We start from the raw sequence: 17,380 nt of genomic DNA on the forward strand, positions 1-17,380 counted from the left end.
AAAAATCTCCAAGGCTACGATGGACAGAGGCCACAATAGGGACTCAACGCAGTGCTGAAACTTAAGGAACTGAGACAAGCGTACCAGAAAGTCAAAGAATGAAATGGACGCTCATGGAGGGAGGGGCGACCGAGGATTGTAGCTATCCCACAGTTCCTGCACTCTCCAAAAACCATTTGAATTCTTGGCTGAGTTCCCAAAGCCTGAAGGGTCAAAAACATTGTCGCGGGTTGTTCAGAGTATATGTCGTTCCCCCGCCTCCTGCCCCCATGAAAGCAAAGGGAATAAAATCCTCTCTCACTTTTTTTCAATGTCACTGTATGTCTACTGGATGCTGCTGGCAGATGTGGTGCTGCAGCACTACACAGCAGCATCCCCTTCCCTTCCCTTGCAGACGGCAGGCAGTGCAGTAGGACAGGTATCCATCATCGTCGTCCCGTGAGGGCTCCTGACTGGCCTCGGTGAGGTCGGCCGGGGGTGCCTGGACAAAAATGGGAATGACTCCCAGGTTCATTCTCTTCTTTAAGCTTTGTCTAATGGAGATTCAGTCCTGCCTGGAATATCATAGCAGCTGGAGGCTGCGCTCCCCTCCCCTCTTTGATCCCTGCTTGCAGAAGCAATAATGTCAGTGTTGTTTCAAATTCCTGCATTCTTTATTACTTCATCACACAAATGGGAAGATAACTGCCATGGTAGCCCAGGAGGGGTAGGGGAGGAGGGAAGCAATGGGTAGGGTTGTTGCAGGGGCCCCCCCTAGAATGGCATGCAGCTCATCATTTCTGCAGGATCTCTAGGGCTCTGACCAGGAGCGGCCGTTTGCCCCTCTGGTTCTTTAGGAGGCTTGCCTGATAGTCTAGGCAGAACTGACTCTCCATTAGACAAAACTTAAAGAAGAGAATGACCTGGGGAGTCATTCCTATTTTTGTCCGTAAGCCCGTGGCCGACCCCACAGAGGCCAGCCAGGAGCACCCATGACAGCAGCAGATGGTACAGTATAACTGGTAACTGTCATTGTCAGCTTGCAAAGCAGCAGACGGTACAGTAGGGCTGGTAACCATCTTTGCTACGTTGCAAAAAGCAAGGGGATGCTGCTGTGTAGCACTGCAGTACCACGTCTGTCAGCACCATGAAGACATACAGTAACAGTGAAAAAAGGCTGAACGGGCTCCATGATTGCTGTGCTATGGCGTCTGCCTGGGCAATCCAGGGAAAAGGGAGCAAAATGATTGTCTGCCGTTGTTTTCACAGAGGGAGGATTGAGTGATGACATTTACCCAGACTCACTCATGACACTGTTTTTGCCCCATCAGGCATTGAGATCTCAACCCAGAATTCCAATGGGCAGGGGAGACTGCGGGAACTATGGGACAATTACCCACAGTGCAACGCTCTGGAAATTGATGCTAGCCTTGGTACATGGACGCACACCGCCGAATTAATGTGCTTAGTGTGGGCCTGTGTCCTCGACTTTATACTATCTGTTTCCAAAAACTAGTATCTGTAAAATTGGAATAATCCTGTAATGTAGACATAGCCTGTGATTAACAACTTTGGTGTGTAATTGAAAGGCTGATGGTTCAAACCCAAGTGAAGATGGAGGTGTTCCTTTTTTAGTGATGAGAATCCAGTACATTTTATCAGGCAGAAAATCTCCTCAGTGCTGGTCTAGCCTCATTTGACAAGCATAAGTGGCATGTAGGAGAAGAACTTTTGCTAGATGAATTGGTGGTATAGTGGCGAGCATAGCTCCTTTCCAAGCACTTGATCTGGGTTCAATTCCCAGCCAATGCAGTGATGTGAGGTTTTCTCCTCTGGGAATTGGTTTAATTTCAATCACATTGTATCAGTTTAGTGATGGAATGAGAGGATCAGTGTCCCAAATCCTAGCAGGTCATTAAACACCCAGTGGAGGAAGAAAGGGGCGGGACTACACAATGAGCTGTTGGAGTCATCCTGGTATTACAATGTTTGGTTTATTTCTTAAAAAAATTCCCTTTACTTCCCTCTCCCTTTTAGGCTCAGAGCGTTTAAGGTCAGAAGGGAACAGTGTGATCATCTAGTCCGACCTGCTGCACCTTGCAGGCCAAAAGACCCCACCAACCCACTCCTGTAAGAGACTCTGGAGGGGAGGCAGCTCTGTGCACTGCCCCTACCCCAGGCAGTGCATGGAGGCCCTCTGCTCCCCTCTCCCCATGGGTGTGCAGAGATGTACTAGCTGCACTGAGGTGGTTCCCTGCCCACTCTGCCTCCGTCCCTCCGTGACACTCCCAGAAGTGGCCGGCATGTCCCAGCATCCCTTGGGGCAGGGGGAGTGTCTCCATGTGCTGCCTCTGCCCCGAGTACCAACTCCACAGCTCCCATTGGCCAGGAACTGCAGCCAATGGGAGCTCTGGGGGCAGCGCCTGCAGGCAGCGGCACATGGAGACCCCCCCTGGCCCCGCCCACCTAGGAGCTGCTGCCGCAGGATTGTGTGTATCGGTCACTTTGGGAGATGCAGTGAGTGGGGTAAGTGGCACCCCTCCTGCACCCCAACCCCCTCCCCCAGCACAGAGCCCGCACCCCACACCCAAATCTCCTCCCAGAGCTTTTCTTGTTTTCCTTTCACCCAGAACCATCCTTCGTCTCCTGGGCTGCAAGTAGCCACCCCTGGGAAGCCAAGAGGCAGGCACAGGATTCTGCCTCCCACCAGCCAACCGTGCCACCCCAGGCTTTGCAGAACAAATGGTGGTACTCTACTAACCCCACTTAGCCGCACTGAGGCGCTTAGCTTCTGCCCTGCCCTCCTCAGCTCGACTTTCCTCTTTTGCCCCATTCCTGCCTCACTTCCTCCTTTGGAAAATCACGCAGAGGAGGCCAGCAGGAAGAGCCGACCACCATAGGCCAACCTCCCAGGGCAGAGGAGACCAAGCCACAAGGCTTCAAAAGGTGACTGGCCCAGATCTTCTAGCTTTCCCCTGCTGATGCTAAGGCTTTTTCTCAGCTCATTCACCACCCTCTGTCATGCAGAGGTTGGGGTTACTGCAGGTTTTACCTGAAATTGGGCCAACTAGTAAGTGTAGGGAGGACTAATGACCCACCAGAGTTTGGCAGAAAGCAGCACATATATTATATTGACAGATAGCTAAGTTCAAAAGAAGGGGGATGGGGTGTCACACTCACATACTCACGCTCCCAGGACTGGTTCGGCACTGGAGATGTCAGGATTCTGCAACGTAAGTGTCCCACAGCGCAGTGATGGACGGTGTGATGAAGGTAAGTCTTCCTGAGGCACAATGAAATGCAACGTGGCGAACCACTGGCCAGGAGGTCCGGGCGAAGGGCATTCACTGGAGGTACAAGCTTATGAGTGACTCCTGAGCACAGGGCCCCTTCCCCTTTTAAGGGCCTGCGCCTCATGGCCTGCGACTAGAGATGACTTGGCTGCATCTGGTTGGTCACACTGCATCTTGGGCAGTGTCCATGCTCTGGGGGTGTGAGTGCTGCCTAATTAGAGTCCCAGACACCTTGTCTACCTGGGAGCTCTTCTGCTCTTCAACCAGCCCCTTCATCCCACAAGCATTCCAGGAGGGAGCGGGAGGGGGAAAGCCACTTCACAGGCATTCAGAGAGGGAGAGGAGACAAAAGTGGGAGGGAGGGGAAGTATAACAGACCTTTTGAGCACAGAAATCACTGCTGCTCCTACAACAACAGGGACAGGCAAGTAGGAGCTGGGAAAATTAAGCTCTCATGTTTCTGCCTGGTTTTGAACCAGGGACCTTTTGTGTGTAAGGCAAACGTGATAACCACTACACTACAGAAACTCTGTTGGAGGGTTTTGCCCCTCTCTTCATAAGAACATAAGGGTGGCCATATTGGGTCAGACCAAAAGTCCATCCAGCCCAGTATCCTGTCTGCCAACAGCAACCAATGCCAGGTGCCCCAGAGGGAGTGAACCTAACAGGCAATGATCAAGTGATCTCTCTCCTGCCATCCATCTCCACCTTCTGACAAACAGAGGCTAGGGATACCATTCCTTAAACATCCTAGCTAATAGCCATTCATCGACTTAATCTCCATTAATTTATATGCAAAAGGAACAGGAGTACTTGTGAAACCTTAGTGACTAACAAATTTATTTGAGTGTAAGCTCTCCTGGGATAAAACCCACTTCATCAGATGCATGCAGTAGAAAATACAGTAGGAGGATATATATATATATATATATATATATATATATATATATATATATATATATATATATATACACACACACACACACAGAGAACATGAAAAAATGGGTATTGCCATACACAGTATAACAAGAGTGATCAGTTAAGGTGAGCTATTATCAGCAGGAGAAAAAATCTTGTGTAGTGATAATCAGGATGGCCCATTTCCAACAGTTTTCAGGAAGGTGTGAGTAACAGTAGGGGGACAAATAAACAGGGGGAAATAGTTTTACTTTGCGTAATGACCCATCAACTCCCAGTCTTTATTCAAGCCTAATTTCATGGTGTCCAGTTTGCAAATTAATTCCAATTCAGCAGTCTCTCGTGGGAGCCTGTTTTTGAAGGTTTTTTGTTGTAATACTGCGACTTTTAGGTCTGTAAATGAGTGACCAGGGAAACTGAAGTGTTTTCCGACAGGTTTTTGAATGTTATAATTCTTCATGTTTGATTTGTGTCCATTTATTCTTTTATGTAGAGACTGTCTGGTTTGGCCAATGTACATGGCAGAGGGGCATTGCTGGCACATGATGGTATATATAACATTTGGAGATGTGCAGGTGAATGAGCCTCTGATAGTGTAGCTGATGTGATTAGGTTCTATGATGGTGTTCCCTGAATATATATGTGGACAGAGTTGACAATGAGCTTTGTTGCAAGGATAGGTTCCTGGGTTAGTGTTTGTGTTGTGTGGTTGCTGGTAAGTATTTGCTTCAGGTTGGGGGGCTGTCTGTAAGCAAGGACTGTCCTGTCTCCCAAGATCTGTGATAGTGAGAGATCATCCTTCAGGATAGGTTGTAGATCCTTGATGATGTGCTGGAGAGGATTTAGTTGGGGGCTGAAAGTGATGGTTAGTGGCATTCTGTAACTTGCTTTGTTGGTCCTGTCCTGTAGTAGGTGACTTCTGGGTACTCTTCTGGCACTGTCAATCTATTTCTTCACATCAGCAGGTGGGTATTATAGTTGTAAGAATGCGTGATAGAGATCTTGTAGGTGTTTGTCTCTGCCTGAGGGGTTGGAGCAAATGCTGGTATATTTTAGAGCTTGGTTGTAGACGATGGATGGTGTGATGTGGTCTCGGTTAAAGCTGGAGGCATGTAGGTAAGTATAGCGGTCAGTAGGTTTCCAGTATAGGGTGGTGTTTATGTGACCATTGCTTACTAGCACTGTAGTGTCCAGGAAGTGGATCTGTTGTGTGGACTGGTCCAGGCTGAGGCTGATGGTGGGATGGAAATTGTTGAAATCACGGTGGAATTCCTCAAGGGTTTTCTTTTCCATGAGACCAGATGATGAAGATGTCATAAGTTAGCACAAGTCGAGTAGGGGCATTAGGGAACCAGAGCTGAGGAAGCGTTGTTCTAAGCCAGCCATAAAAATGTTGACATCCTGTGGGGCTATGCGAGTACCCATAGCAGTGCCGCTGACTTGAAGGTTTACATTGTCCCCAAATGTGAAATAGTTGTGTGTGAGGACAAAGTCACAACGTTCAGCCACCCGGTTTGCTGTGACATTATTGGGGATACTGTTCCTTATGGCTTGTAGTCCATCTTTGTTTGGAATGTTGGTGTAGAGGACTTCTACCTCCATAGTGGCCAGGATGGTGTTTTCTGCAGGGTCACCAATGGATTGTAGTTTCTTCAGGAAGTCACTGGCTTTTGAAGATAGCTGGGAGAGTTGGTAGCATAGGGCCTCAGGAGGGAGTCTACATAGCCAGGCAATCCTGCTGTCAGGGTGCCATTGCCTGAGATGATGGGGCGTCCAGGATTTCCAGGTTTATGGATTTTGGGTGGCAGATAGAATAACCCTGGTTGGGGTTCTAGACTATCTTATTGCCAAGGGACGGAGAAACTTGACCAACACCAGGGAGTGAAGAACACCTCCCTAGTGTGGGGGTGACAGTGCCTCCAGGATCCTGACATCCTAGCACTTTACGCACCGTCCTGGAGCCTCCCAAAACCCCAGAACTGAGACCCCCCACTCTACTGATGAGAAACAGGCCTGGGAAGGGGAAGCTACTGGCTCAGAGTCACACCAAGTGTCAGAAGTATGGATGGGACCCCATAGTCCTTCTTTCCAGGCCCCTTCGCTAACCACTGCTGCACACTCCCTCCCACAGCTGGCAATTACAAGCAGGCCCTCATGGCCACTCTCCCTGCCTCTGAGAGGGAATGTGCTCCGCTGCAGCGACTGGACCAGGAGATTGGGAGTCAGGACTCCTGAGTTCCATTGCTGGATTTCCTATTGGTTCCACTGCAGGTTCTTTTCCTTTTCCTGGGGGACTTTGGGCAAGTTGCTCCCCCCTCTAGGGCTCTGTCTCCAGCCGTCAAATGGAGATTTCATACTTTCCCGCTATTGGAAAGTGCTGGGAGAATCCCCCAGCAAAAGCTGCTCTGACAGTGCTAAGCAGCATCTGACCATTCAAGGTCGGAGCACACTGCCAAGGAGGAGTGTTTGGCTCTGGGGTTTCACTTCAGCCCAATCTAGAGAGAGGGGCCCAGCCAAGGAGTTTTGCTCAAGAAGACCAACTCTCCAATTTGTTAAGTGTGTTTTGAATTCCAGTCCTGCGCTCCAAAGTGCTTGATGTCAGTTGTAAATATTAGAAGCATGCTTTCCACTCCATTTTCCAAATCATTCATGAAAATATTGAATAGTACCGGACTGGGGATTGATCTCTGCCGGACCCACTAGGTACACCCTCTCCATTGGACAACCAAACATGGAGAAGGGCTCCTGGAGTCTGGGCTTTCAACCAGCTCTGCACCCACATTACGCTGATTGCAGCTGGACTGCATTTCCCTCGTTTGCTTGTGAGAATGTCCTACGGGACTGTGTCAAAAGCCTTAGTAACACCAAGCTATATCCCATCTACTGTTTACCCACCTCCACCAGGCCCAGAACCCTGCCAAAGAAGGAAAGAGGATTGGTTTGGAATGATTTGTTCTTGACTAATCCATGCTCACTAATCCTAAGAACCAAATTATCCTGTAGGTGCTACAGACAAATGGATTGTTTAAGAATGTATTGTAGGATCTCTCCAGCTATGGAAGTGAGGCTAGCTAGTCTGTAAGTCCCAGGGGTCTCTTTGTTCCCCTTTGAAAGACAGGTCCTGTCTTGTTCATGGATGGGAAGATGTTCTTTTTCAGTGATTTCAGACGAGAACTGGGGCACAACACTTGGTTTGTTAAGGCCACAAAAACGGAGGCAGGAACCTCTTCTCTCCTGCTAGCAAAGAACCCCGGGTACCTAAAAGACAGGGACTCACATCCTTGAGTGGGCTTCAAAAAAGGCAGTGGTTAAAAAGTTTGGCCCCGACCATTTCTTGTTTCCGCAGACTAGACATTTTAGCAAACTTTAGAATTCCTTGGTGCTAAAACACTGTGACACTCCCCTTTCTCCTTCACAGAGGACTTTAACGCCCCTTATCTCACAGAGCCTCACGACCGCCCAGAGCTCGAGAATTGTCCCCGTTCCCATTGGACAGATGGGGAGGAGCCTGAGTTACAGAGAAAGGAAGTGTCCTGTAACCAGATAGATCAGATTGAACAGGTTTCAAATCTCCAGGAGCCTCTTACCTTCTAAAGAGGTACGGCTGTTTTCTAGTAAAATCACTAAAAGGGAAGGAGAAAACTTGAAAGAGGTTCCTCCTGGCGCTCACGTCCATGAACCCGAATATTCTGTCAGTCCTCAAGGAGAGACCTGGGGAAGGAGTCTTGCTGAAGCAAAGCCAAAGGGGTCTCTGAGGTTTCCCTGGCCTCTCGCCCCTGTCTTGACTGGATCATGTCAGCACCTCTCTGTGAGGTCACCACCCCCCATCACCTTGGACCAATAGTCTGAGGTCCTGCAAAAGGCCTTTGTGATGTCACTGCCACACCCCTCCCTTGCTGTGCCAATATCCTGCCCCTGGCCAGGCCCTTTCGAGGTTTGAGCTAGTCCCTGTGGTAACTCCACTCAAGGAGCGTTCGTTCTAGGTAGCAAGCTGGCTAGACAGGAAAACTTCAGATGCTGCTCCCAGTGCTACACTCAGTGTTTCAGAAATTAGTCGACTTTATGGCCAGAAGAGACCATTAGAGGAGCTAATCTGACCCCCTGCATATCACAGGCCTCCTACATGTCACAATAGCTACTTTTGGGGGAAAGGCATCTAGTCTTCATTGAATGACATCAGGGAATGAGAATCCACGACTTTCCTTGGTAGCTTGTTCCTGTAGTGAATCATCCTCGCTGTTGACTATTTGGGGCTTAGTTGTAACATGAATTTGTCTCTTTTCACCTTCCAATCATTGGGTCTTGTTATGTCTTTCTCTGCTCGATTAAAGAGCCCTTTAACACCCAATCTTTTTTCTCCATTAAGGCACTTCAACACTTCAGTGAAGTCACCTTTCAATCTTCTTTTGATAAGCTAAACAGGTGGAGCTCTTTCAATAGCTCACTAGAAGGCATTTTTCTCCAGTCCTAAGAATATTTTGGTGGCTTTTTGCTGCCCTAGCTCCAATTTCACAACATCTGTTTCAAATGAGGACACCAAAACTGGAGACAGTATTCCAATATCAGTCTCACTGATACCGTGTCACCTCCTGTGATGTTATTGACATAATCTGTAACTTTATAGATCACCATTGTGACCACTGTTCTATATTTGCAGCCAATATGATTGTCGTGAAAGGGGTCTATGGAGAGATTCTGATTGGCTGATTATAATTATGCTATCTCTAGATGTGTATCATTTTTATATTTGATGTTATGAATATTGGCTCTATGCTGTCTGTATTCAAACTTGTGCTATGCTTCCAAGGAACACCCCAGCCAGACAAGTTGGTGTCAGTTCTGCCTAGTCTGCTTGATGGCCCATTAAGGACCATCAGCTCTATTATCAACCCATTGAGATAAGGCAGATACGCTTTGTGGCTCAGTAAGGTATGCAGGGACCTGCCTATGGACAAAACTCAAATGTTTTTCTATGCCACGTGCTGGATAGAGTGTCCTTGGGACAAAGAAAGCAAAGACCATATGGCAAGAGACTGATGCCTCGTCTTCATCTTGTCTTCAATCCTGCTTCGTACCTCTGAAGGGACTTTGCTACAAACTGAAGTTCTGTACAAAGGACTGAATGACCCATCCCAGCTGTGGATGGACTCTAGAGACTTGATTTGAACCTGCAGTTTATTCCATCACTGCTACAAGCCTGAACCAAGAACTTTGCCATTACTGTATGTGAAGGGTTAAAATTCATGTGCATTTTATATAACAACCTGGTCTATGGATTGTGCCAGCTCTTTTCCAGACCCAAAGTCCAGAGTATAATCAAGGGACCAGAAACCTAGCAAATAGTGACCAGCTAAAAGAAAGCTGGGTAAACAGAAAGACTTGCTTGCTAAGATAGGCTTGGTCAGCAAATTGCCAGGTGTTGGAGCTAAGAACTAAAGAATTGTGTCTTATTTAGAGTTGCAGATTGAACAAAGAATCCCTGTTCCTATTGTGTAAGTCTCTTCTGTAGGGAGACGTTCTTCCCAGAGGTCCAACCTTGAGTTTATGAAAAGTTGGCAGATGTCGGTATAAGATATGGCATCCTTCCACCTCCCTCTCCAGGGACCAATGCCTTGCCTTAAGACACACAGAAAACAATCTTTATTGCCATATACTTTCACTGTTTCTTTGCTTTAACCGCTAGAAATGTACCTGGAGGACAATCAAAGGAGTTGCTCCTTTCCTATGGACCTCAAATCAGAATTCAGCATAGATATGTAAGCAGAGTCAGGTTAAGCTCTACACTGACATCTGGTGGAAAGAATTTCAGAGAGTGTATTTGCATAGGCACGCCTACCCTATCCCATACTGCCAAGCTGTGGGAGTGCTTGGTGACAAATTGCTCACCCTCAGTTGGGTGGTACTTGCTAGACAAGGGACATGGGTTCTAAAACCCAGAGAATTCAGAGAGAGGCTTGGGAGAGGCATTTGTGTGCTGCCACTGCCACTGCCACTGCCACTGCCACTGCCACTGCCACTGCCACTGCCACTGCCACTGCCACTGCCACTGCCCAGTTGTACCTTCTCCTCTCTCTACTTTGGAATGTCAGAGTTGATTTTTTTATTCCCTTAAGATTCTAAGTACTGTTTACTGAGCTGAATGCACTTTGGGCTAATGATGCACTAGCACTGGGGCTCCCCCACTAAGAGCTGAGATCACTAAGAGTTGAAATCACAAAAGAGCTGAAATGACTGAGCGGAGAGCACTGAATATTGTGCTAACTAGTGGGGGAGCCTGAAGATATGCTGTGGAACAGAGCAGCTGGCGGAGTGGAGCAGTTGCCGGGACGGCGGGAGTGGATCATGGGACAGCTGGTGGCAGCAGAGCGGAGTAGCTGTGGGATGGGTGGAGTGGCCCACAGAGTGAGTGGAGCCGAGCAGTTTTGCAGAGCAGCTCATGGAGCAGAGCAGCTGGTGGAGCGGAGCAGTTCCTGAGGACGGCTGGAGGAGCAGAGTGGAGCAGCTGGTAAAGCGGAGCAGTTCGCGGAGAAGGCGGAAGCAGAACCCACGGAGAGGCAGGGCAGTTGGCCCCGGACCACGTAAGGTGCCCCTTTCTACCCAGGCTGGGGAGAGGGACCTCTACAGATAGACTCTTGAACTCTGGGGTGGCATTGACCAGAGACTTTTGGGTTGTTGGACTTTGGGGTGATTGGACTTAAAACCCTAAGCGGAAAAAGGACAGTGCCAAACGTACTTGGAGGTGGGTTTTTGTTTATGGTTTGTGTTATAACCCTGTTTGTGGTGTTTCTCCAATGGGATGCCGCATTGATTCCTTCCTTTATTAAAAAAGATTTTGCTACACTCAGACTCCGTGCTTGCGAGAGGGGAAGTATTGCCTCCTAGAGGCGCCCAGGGGGCTGTGGTATGTGAGTGTCCCAGGTCACTGGGTGGGTGCTCGAGCCGGTTATGCATTGTGTTACTGAAACGGAACCCCTGGATACTGAACCCGGCCCTTGTTGCTGCCAACTCAGAGGGGCAGAAGGGTTACAGATATTTTATACTAATAACATTTTATCAAAGTATTAATGAAATGTTAACTTGCTAACTTGAGACCATGGGTGGAGACATCATGTAACCTGTTAACCTTTGGCTACTGTGCTTATCATGTCTTGCTACAAAACCTATCCCAGAGTTTGGAACTCCCTACCCCATCACTTTCCCCCACCCATGGAAAATCTATATATTCTATTGTAATCAATTAACAGTGTCTCTGAGCCTAATAAGCAAGGTGACACTCTGCCAGTGCGGTGTGTAATAAACTCCTATTCTCGCCCTCTACACGGTGGAGATTTATGTCCTTCACAGACACCTGCTGAATAAAGAGGAGATTCAGCATCCAGCTTGGCTGAATGTGTCTTCTCTCCCCACAGCTTGGTGATCTTCTGAGGAAATGGAGAAGACTGCCTTTACCTAGCTGTACATCGCTTGCAAAAGAAACAAGTCTTTTTGGTGGCAAGTGTTGAAAGGAGCCATTAGGCAAATGTGGAGACAGGAAAAATGTCCCCCAACTCAACTGGCGTCTGTGGATGCTGAAGTCACAACACAAAGTGCTAAACAGTATATGAGCACAGGCTGGTGTCTGAAGAGTCTCTACCAAAGCCTTTTCCACCAGCAGGGGCCTCTCTGTGCACAGAACTCCTGGTAGGGTGATGGCTGCAGGCAGTGGAGAACTCTATTTTGGCATCTCTTTGTCAGTAAACATCTACAGAGGCTGTTTAAAGGTCTCTAGATAGTGATCTTTGGGAAGAGCTGGCTGAAGTGTCTTCCTAGTAACCAGGAGATCCTGGCTTGGCCTGCCAATTCTTCCTTGCAAGTCTTGAGGGGAATGTCTGTAGTTTGGAATTTGCAGGTGTTGTCCTGGACCATCAAAGGGAACAGTTGCAAGCCTCTTCACAAGACAGACACCATGGCTTAGCTGGCTAAAGCACCTATCTAGTAAACAGGAGATCCTGGGTTCAACTCCCAGTGGTGCCTTGCTCTATGGCTTTTGTCTCCTCTGCTCACATTTTCCTGTGTCTTTCTAGGAAACAGAAGAGACCTCCCTTGGTATCCAAGTCATTGCTTGCTAAGGATAAGGCTTCTTTGGAGAGAAACATTGGAAAGAATCAAATCACAAGCCTGGAGTTGATGAAAAGGCTGCTGTGACTGGCATTAGCATGGTGGTTGCTTTGACTGCAATTGCTGCAACATAAAAGCCTGGGGATGTCCGCACACAGATGTCATGTCGTCTTCCTTTTGATTGTCACTGATGAAAAATGGAGCAGTTGGGAGAAAAGTCCCAGAGGCACCTGCCAGGTAAAGTGGGGGTTAGAGATGCAGCACCCAGTGGTGCCTTGCCAAATGGGTCCACTCCTCCCACTTTTTGGTCAATCTTTTGAGGAAGCAGAGAAGACTGCCTCTGCCTTGCAATGCAAATGCTTGTAAAAGAAATCGGTCGTTTTTTCTGACAAGTGTTGGAAGGAGGCACCTAAGAAACGTGGAGACAAGGAAAAGGTCATCATAACTCAACTCGCATCCATGGCTCTTGATGCCATAACGCAGAGCACTGAGCGACCACAGCTGGGGACAGAAGGGGCTTTTTCAAAGGCATTTTCCACTAGCAGGGTCTTCTCTGCGCACAGAATTCCTGATAGTTTGATGTCTGCAGGCCCCAGAGATCACTATTTTGGCATCTCTCTCTCTGTCTCAGTGAGCATCCGCTGTGGTTGTTGGAAGTCTGTGATGGGATCTCCCGGATGCAACCTGAACAGTGGGACCCCTGAGCCCTTTGTCTCACCACCTGGACTCCCTCTCACACATGTGATGCTGAGACAAGCTGTGAATCTCTGGCAGATATTGCACTTACACAGACATCCGTAGGTAGGGACACAGCCAACTGAATTACATGAATGCTTCTGCAGCCACTCATAACACTAATGATAGAGAGTCGCCCCCCGACAGCTCTGCAGCCTTGCACCCCTGGATCATACCATCTTGCCTTAATCAGAAGCCTGATCAGTGTGAGTTTGTTTCGCAGGGTCCACCCCTCCCTCCCTGTGAATAGTACATGAACCAGCCTTGTAATGGAGCTGAGATTTCCAAGAACTTCAAGCAAAATACACCAGTTTAAGTATAGCATAAAACAGATTTATTAACTGCAGAAAGATGGAGTTTAAAGGATTATAAGTGGTAGGAATAAAAGATCAAAGTAAGTTACCATGGAAATTAAAGATAAATTCACAATCTAAACTTTACACCTGATTACACTAGGCTGTAGTTAGGTTATGCACACAGGAAGGCTTAATGCTCGAGCTGCTGCACATGCTGGGCAGGCTTAAGGCTGGGCTCCCATGGCAGGAGAGAAGAAGAAAACTCGGCCCCTGGAGGGGCAGGCTGGGGCTTCCTGGATCCCATTTGCTCACAGCCAGGGCCCTGCCCCCACTCCCAAGCGGTCCATGGTGCCCCCAGGTCGGCCAGAATGGAGCAGCGGTTTTCACTGCACTATGTCCACTTATGGCTTACAGGCAACTCCCAGACTCACCACAGCCCACCATCTCAGCCAGAAAGGAGCCCACTCAGCCTCACCACTGCTGCTTTTCCTTCCCCCCAGAACCCCGCTTCTCCTGGGCTGCAAGGAGCCATCCCTGGGATGCCAACAGGCAGCCACAGGGGTCTATCTCCCAGCAGCCAACCGCACCTCCATGGGTTCAGCCCTCAGAAAGGCAGGTGGGAGTTTCCTGGATCCCAGTTGCTCACAGCCAGCCCAGCCTCCACCTCAAAAACCATCAGTCATCCCCCCAGGTTGGCCATAAAGGAGCAGCCATTCTCCGCTTGGACTCAGCTTTGCTTGTTTTCCTTTCACCCAGAACCCCCCTTCTTCTCCAGGGCTGCAAGCAGCCATCCCTGGGAAGCCAAGAGGCAGGCATAGGATTCTGCCTCCCAGCAGCCAACCACAGCTCCCCAGGCTTTGCAGAATGAATGATGGTGCTCTACTAACCCCACTTAGCCACAATGATGTGCTTAGTTTCTGCCCTGCCTTTCTCAGCTTGACTTTCCTCTTTTGCCCCATTCCTGCCTCACTTCCTCCTTTGGCATGTCACGCAAAGGAGGCCAGCAGGAAGAGCCGGCGTCCACCAGCCAATCTCCAAGGGCAGAGGAGGCCAAGCCACAAGTATCTGAAAAGTAACATGCCTCACTTCCCTAGGTTCTCCAGCTTGACACCAAGGTGCTTTCTCCACTGCTGTCAGCACCTTCTGTCATGCAGGCGTTGGAGTTATCCCAGGGACAGGCCAGTGGCAGAAGGAGGAGCGCCTTCCTGAACAGCAAGGGGATCTGGGAAAAGGAAACCAGCATGTTTCTGCCTGCCTTTGAACCAGGGACCTTTTGCATGTGAGGCAAATGTGATAACCACTACACTACAGAAAATCCATCTGCTTAGCTGTTGCTCACCCTACCACAGACCGATGGACAAACCTAGAGAATGTGGTGGTAGCCCCTCGATAGGTCAGCTGGCAGAGCAGAGGACTGGAGCCAGCACTCAGGAAGTCGTCCTTACCTCGCCCGTGTGACTCCAGCTTGAGGGAGAGCTTTTTTTTCTTCCCCTTGCTGACAAAGAGCAAGAGAAGAATGAAAGGTCAGGTGGGCCAACTCGGTGCAGAAGCCCATGCTGTCTTTTCCTCCTGCATAGCCTGAAATGAGGGACTCGTGGCAGTTAAAGGCCCTGCTGCACTCTCAGAAAACATCCCACCCCTGCACAAAGGGGGATAGAATAGCCTGCTAGTCTAGCACGCTCCCAACTGAATTACTTCAGCAGCTGCTAGGTTTCTTTTTGGCCTATTACTTTTCTGTCTGGAATGTTGTTGTCAGCTGTGGCACAGAAAAAGGACGTCATTGCGAGTGACCCATGAAGACAAGATTCACTTTTGCCTTCTTTGTTCAGCTTTACTTGCTTCCTCACCCTATTCCTGCCTTAGTTCCTGTGTTACCTGAAGGCGACGGGGGCTCACCAGTATGAGGAGGAAGTTGGGCAGGTAGACTCTGGTGGAAAAAGTCCTGGAACTTTACAGCCAGGACATAGGTATCTGTGCACCCCATAAATCTCCTAAGCCCTCTGGGACCCCTCCAGTCTGCATGTAGATATCTGTGACCCCCAGAAACCCCCTAACACCCCTGGAACCCCTACAGCCTGGACGTAGGTATCTGTGACTCCAACGAACCTCCTAAACCACCCAGGACTCCTCCAGCTGGGATGTAGGCATCTGTTCCCCCCTCTACCCCCAATCCCTTCGGGACCCCTAGACCCTGGACGTAGGTATCTGTGTCTGCCCTGATCCCCTAAGCACCCCCATTACCCCTTTAGCCTGGACGTAGGTATCTGTGCTCCCACAATCCCCCTAAACGACCCAGCCACCCCTTCAGCCTGGATATACCTATCTGTTACTCCCACGAACCCCTTAAGCCCCCAGGGATCCCTACAGCCTGGACACAGGTGTCTGAGCACCCCATGAACCCCCTAAGCTCCTCGGGACATATCCAGCCTGTATGTATCTGAGCCCCCAGTGAACCGCCTAATCTCCCTGGGACACCAACAGCCTGGACTTAGGTATCTGTGCCCCCCACAAGCCCCCTATACCCCCCAGGACCCCTCCAGCCTAGATGTAGGTATCTGTACCCCCACAGCCCCCTGGGACTCCTACAGCCTGGAGGTTTGTATCTGTGCCCCCCACGAAACCCCAGCCCCCTGGGACCCCTCCAGCCTTGACATAAGTATCTGTGCACCCCACGAACCCATAAGCACCTGTAGGGACGCCTACAGCATGGACTTAGGTATCTGGGGCTCCGCAAAACCCCCCAAGCCCACCAGGAACCCCTACAGCCTAGAGATAAGTATATGTGCCCCCCGAACCCAATAAGACCCCCCTGGTCCCCTCCAGCCTGGACTTACGTATCTATGCCCCCCACGAACCCGCTAAGCCCGCCAGGGACCCACCAGCATGGATGGAGGTATCTGTGCCCTGCACAATCCCTAAGTGCAGAGGAACCCCTCCAGCCTGGAGGTGGGTATCTTTGCCCACCAGAAAACCCCTTAGTCTCCCAGGGACCCCTCCAGCCTGGATGCAGGTATCTGTGCCCCTCACAAACTGCCTAAGCCCACCACCACGGGAACCCTCCAGCCTGGACCTAGGCATCTGTGCTCCCCCAACACACTAATTCTCCCTGGAAGCCCGATTGCCTGGACGTAGGTATCTCAGCCCCTCACAAACGCCCTAAGCCTCCCAGGGACCCCTACAGCCTAGGTGTATGTATCTGTGCCCCCCAGAAAAGCCATAATCCACCCCAGGAACCCCTACAGCATGGACCTAGGTATCTGTGTTCCCCAGGAACCCCTTAAACCCCCCAGGAACCACTCCAACCTGGACATAGATATCTATGCCTCCCAAAAAAACCCTAAGCCCCCCAGGGATCCCTAGAGCTTGGAGATAGGTATCTCTGCCATCCGCAAACCCCCTAATCCTCCCCAGAACCTCTCCAGCCTGGACTTACATATCTGTGGCCCTCACAACCCCCCTGAGTCCCCTGGGACCCCTCCAGCCTGGATTTAGGTATCTGTGCCCCCCCCGATTCCCTAAGCCCCCCCAGAATCCCTATAGCCTGGACACAGGTATTTGTGTCCAATATAATACGAAACTCCCCCAGGGACCCCTCTAGGACATACATAGGTATCTGTGCCCCTCACCAAGTCCCTAAACCCCCAGGGATCATTGTGCTCACCACAACCCACTAAGCTATCCAGGGACCCCTCTAGCCCGGACGTAGGTACTGGTGTCCTCCACGAAGCCCCTAATCTCCACCAGGACCTCTACAGCCTGGACTCAAGTACCTAGGCCTCCCACAACTCCCCTAACTCCCCCAGGGTCCTGACCATCCTGAACGTAGGTATCTGTGACTCTACGAACCCCCTTAAGCCCCCCGAAATGCCTCCAGCCTGGACATAGTTATCTGTACCTCCCATGACCCCTAAGCCCCCCTGTGATCTCTGCAGCCTCTACGTAGGTGTGATGCTCTGTGCATTACCCTGCATGGCCACATGGTGTCACTGTTGCTCCATGAGGGAACGGCTCTGTGCATTACCCTGCGTGGCCACACGGTGTCACTGTTGCTCCATGCGGGAA

The 17,380-nt window shown here is 49.9% G+C and overlaps 3 non-coding genes across 3 annotated transcripts; 1 reads left to right on the top strand and 2 right to left on the bottom strand.

Moving 5' to 3' along the window:
- Positions 1–3,727: 3,727 nt before the first annotated feature.
- TRNAV-UAC (transfer RNA valine (anticodon UAC)) lies at positions 3,728–3,800 on the bottom strand. Its single transcript has one exon. It is a non-coding gene; the product is annotated as a tRNA-Val (tRNA).
- Positions 3,801–12,129: 8,329 nt separating this feature from the next.
- TRNAT-AGU (transfer RNA threonine (anticodon AGU)) lies at positions 12,130–12,203 on the top strand. The gene has a single exon. It is a non-coding gene; the product is annotated as a tRNA-Thr (tRNA).
- Positions 12,204–14,560: 2,357 nt separating this feature from the next.
- Positions 14,561–14,633, bottom strand: TRNAV-CAC (transfer RNA valine (anticodon CAC)). Its single transcript has one exon. It is a non-coding gene; the product is annotated as a tRNA-Val (tRNA).
- Positions 14,634–17,380: the final 2,747 nt, after the last annotated feature.

The sequence above is a fragment of the Gopherus flavomarginatus genome, chromosome 23, assembly GCF_025201925.1.
Source record: "Gopherus flavomarginatus isolate rGopFla2 chromosome 23, rGopFla2.mat.asm, whole genome shotgun sequence".
NCBI lineage: Eukaryota > Metazoa > Chordata > Testudines > Testudinidae > Gopherus > Gopherus flavomarginatus.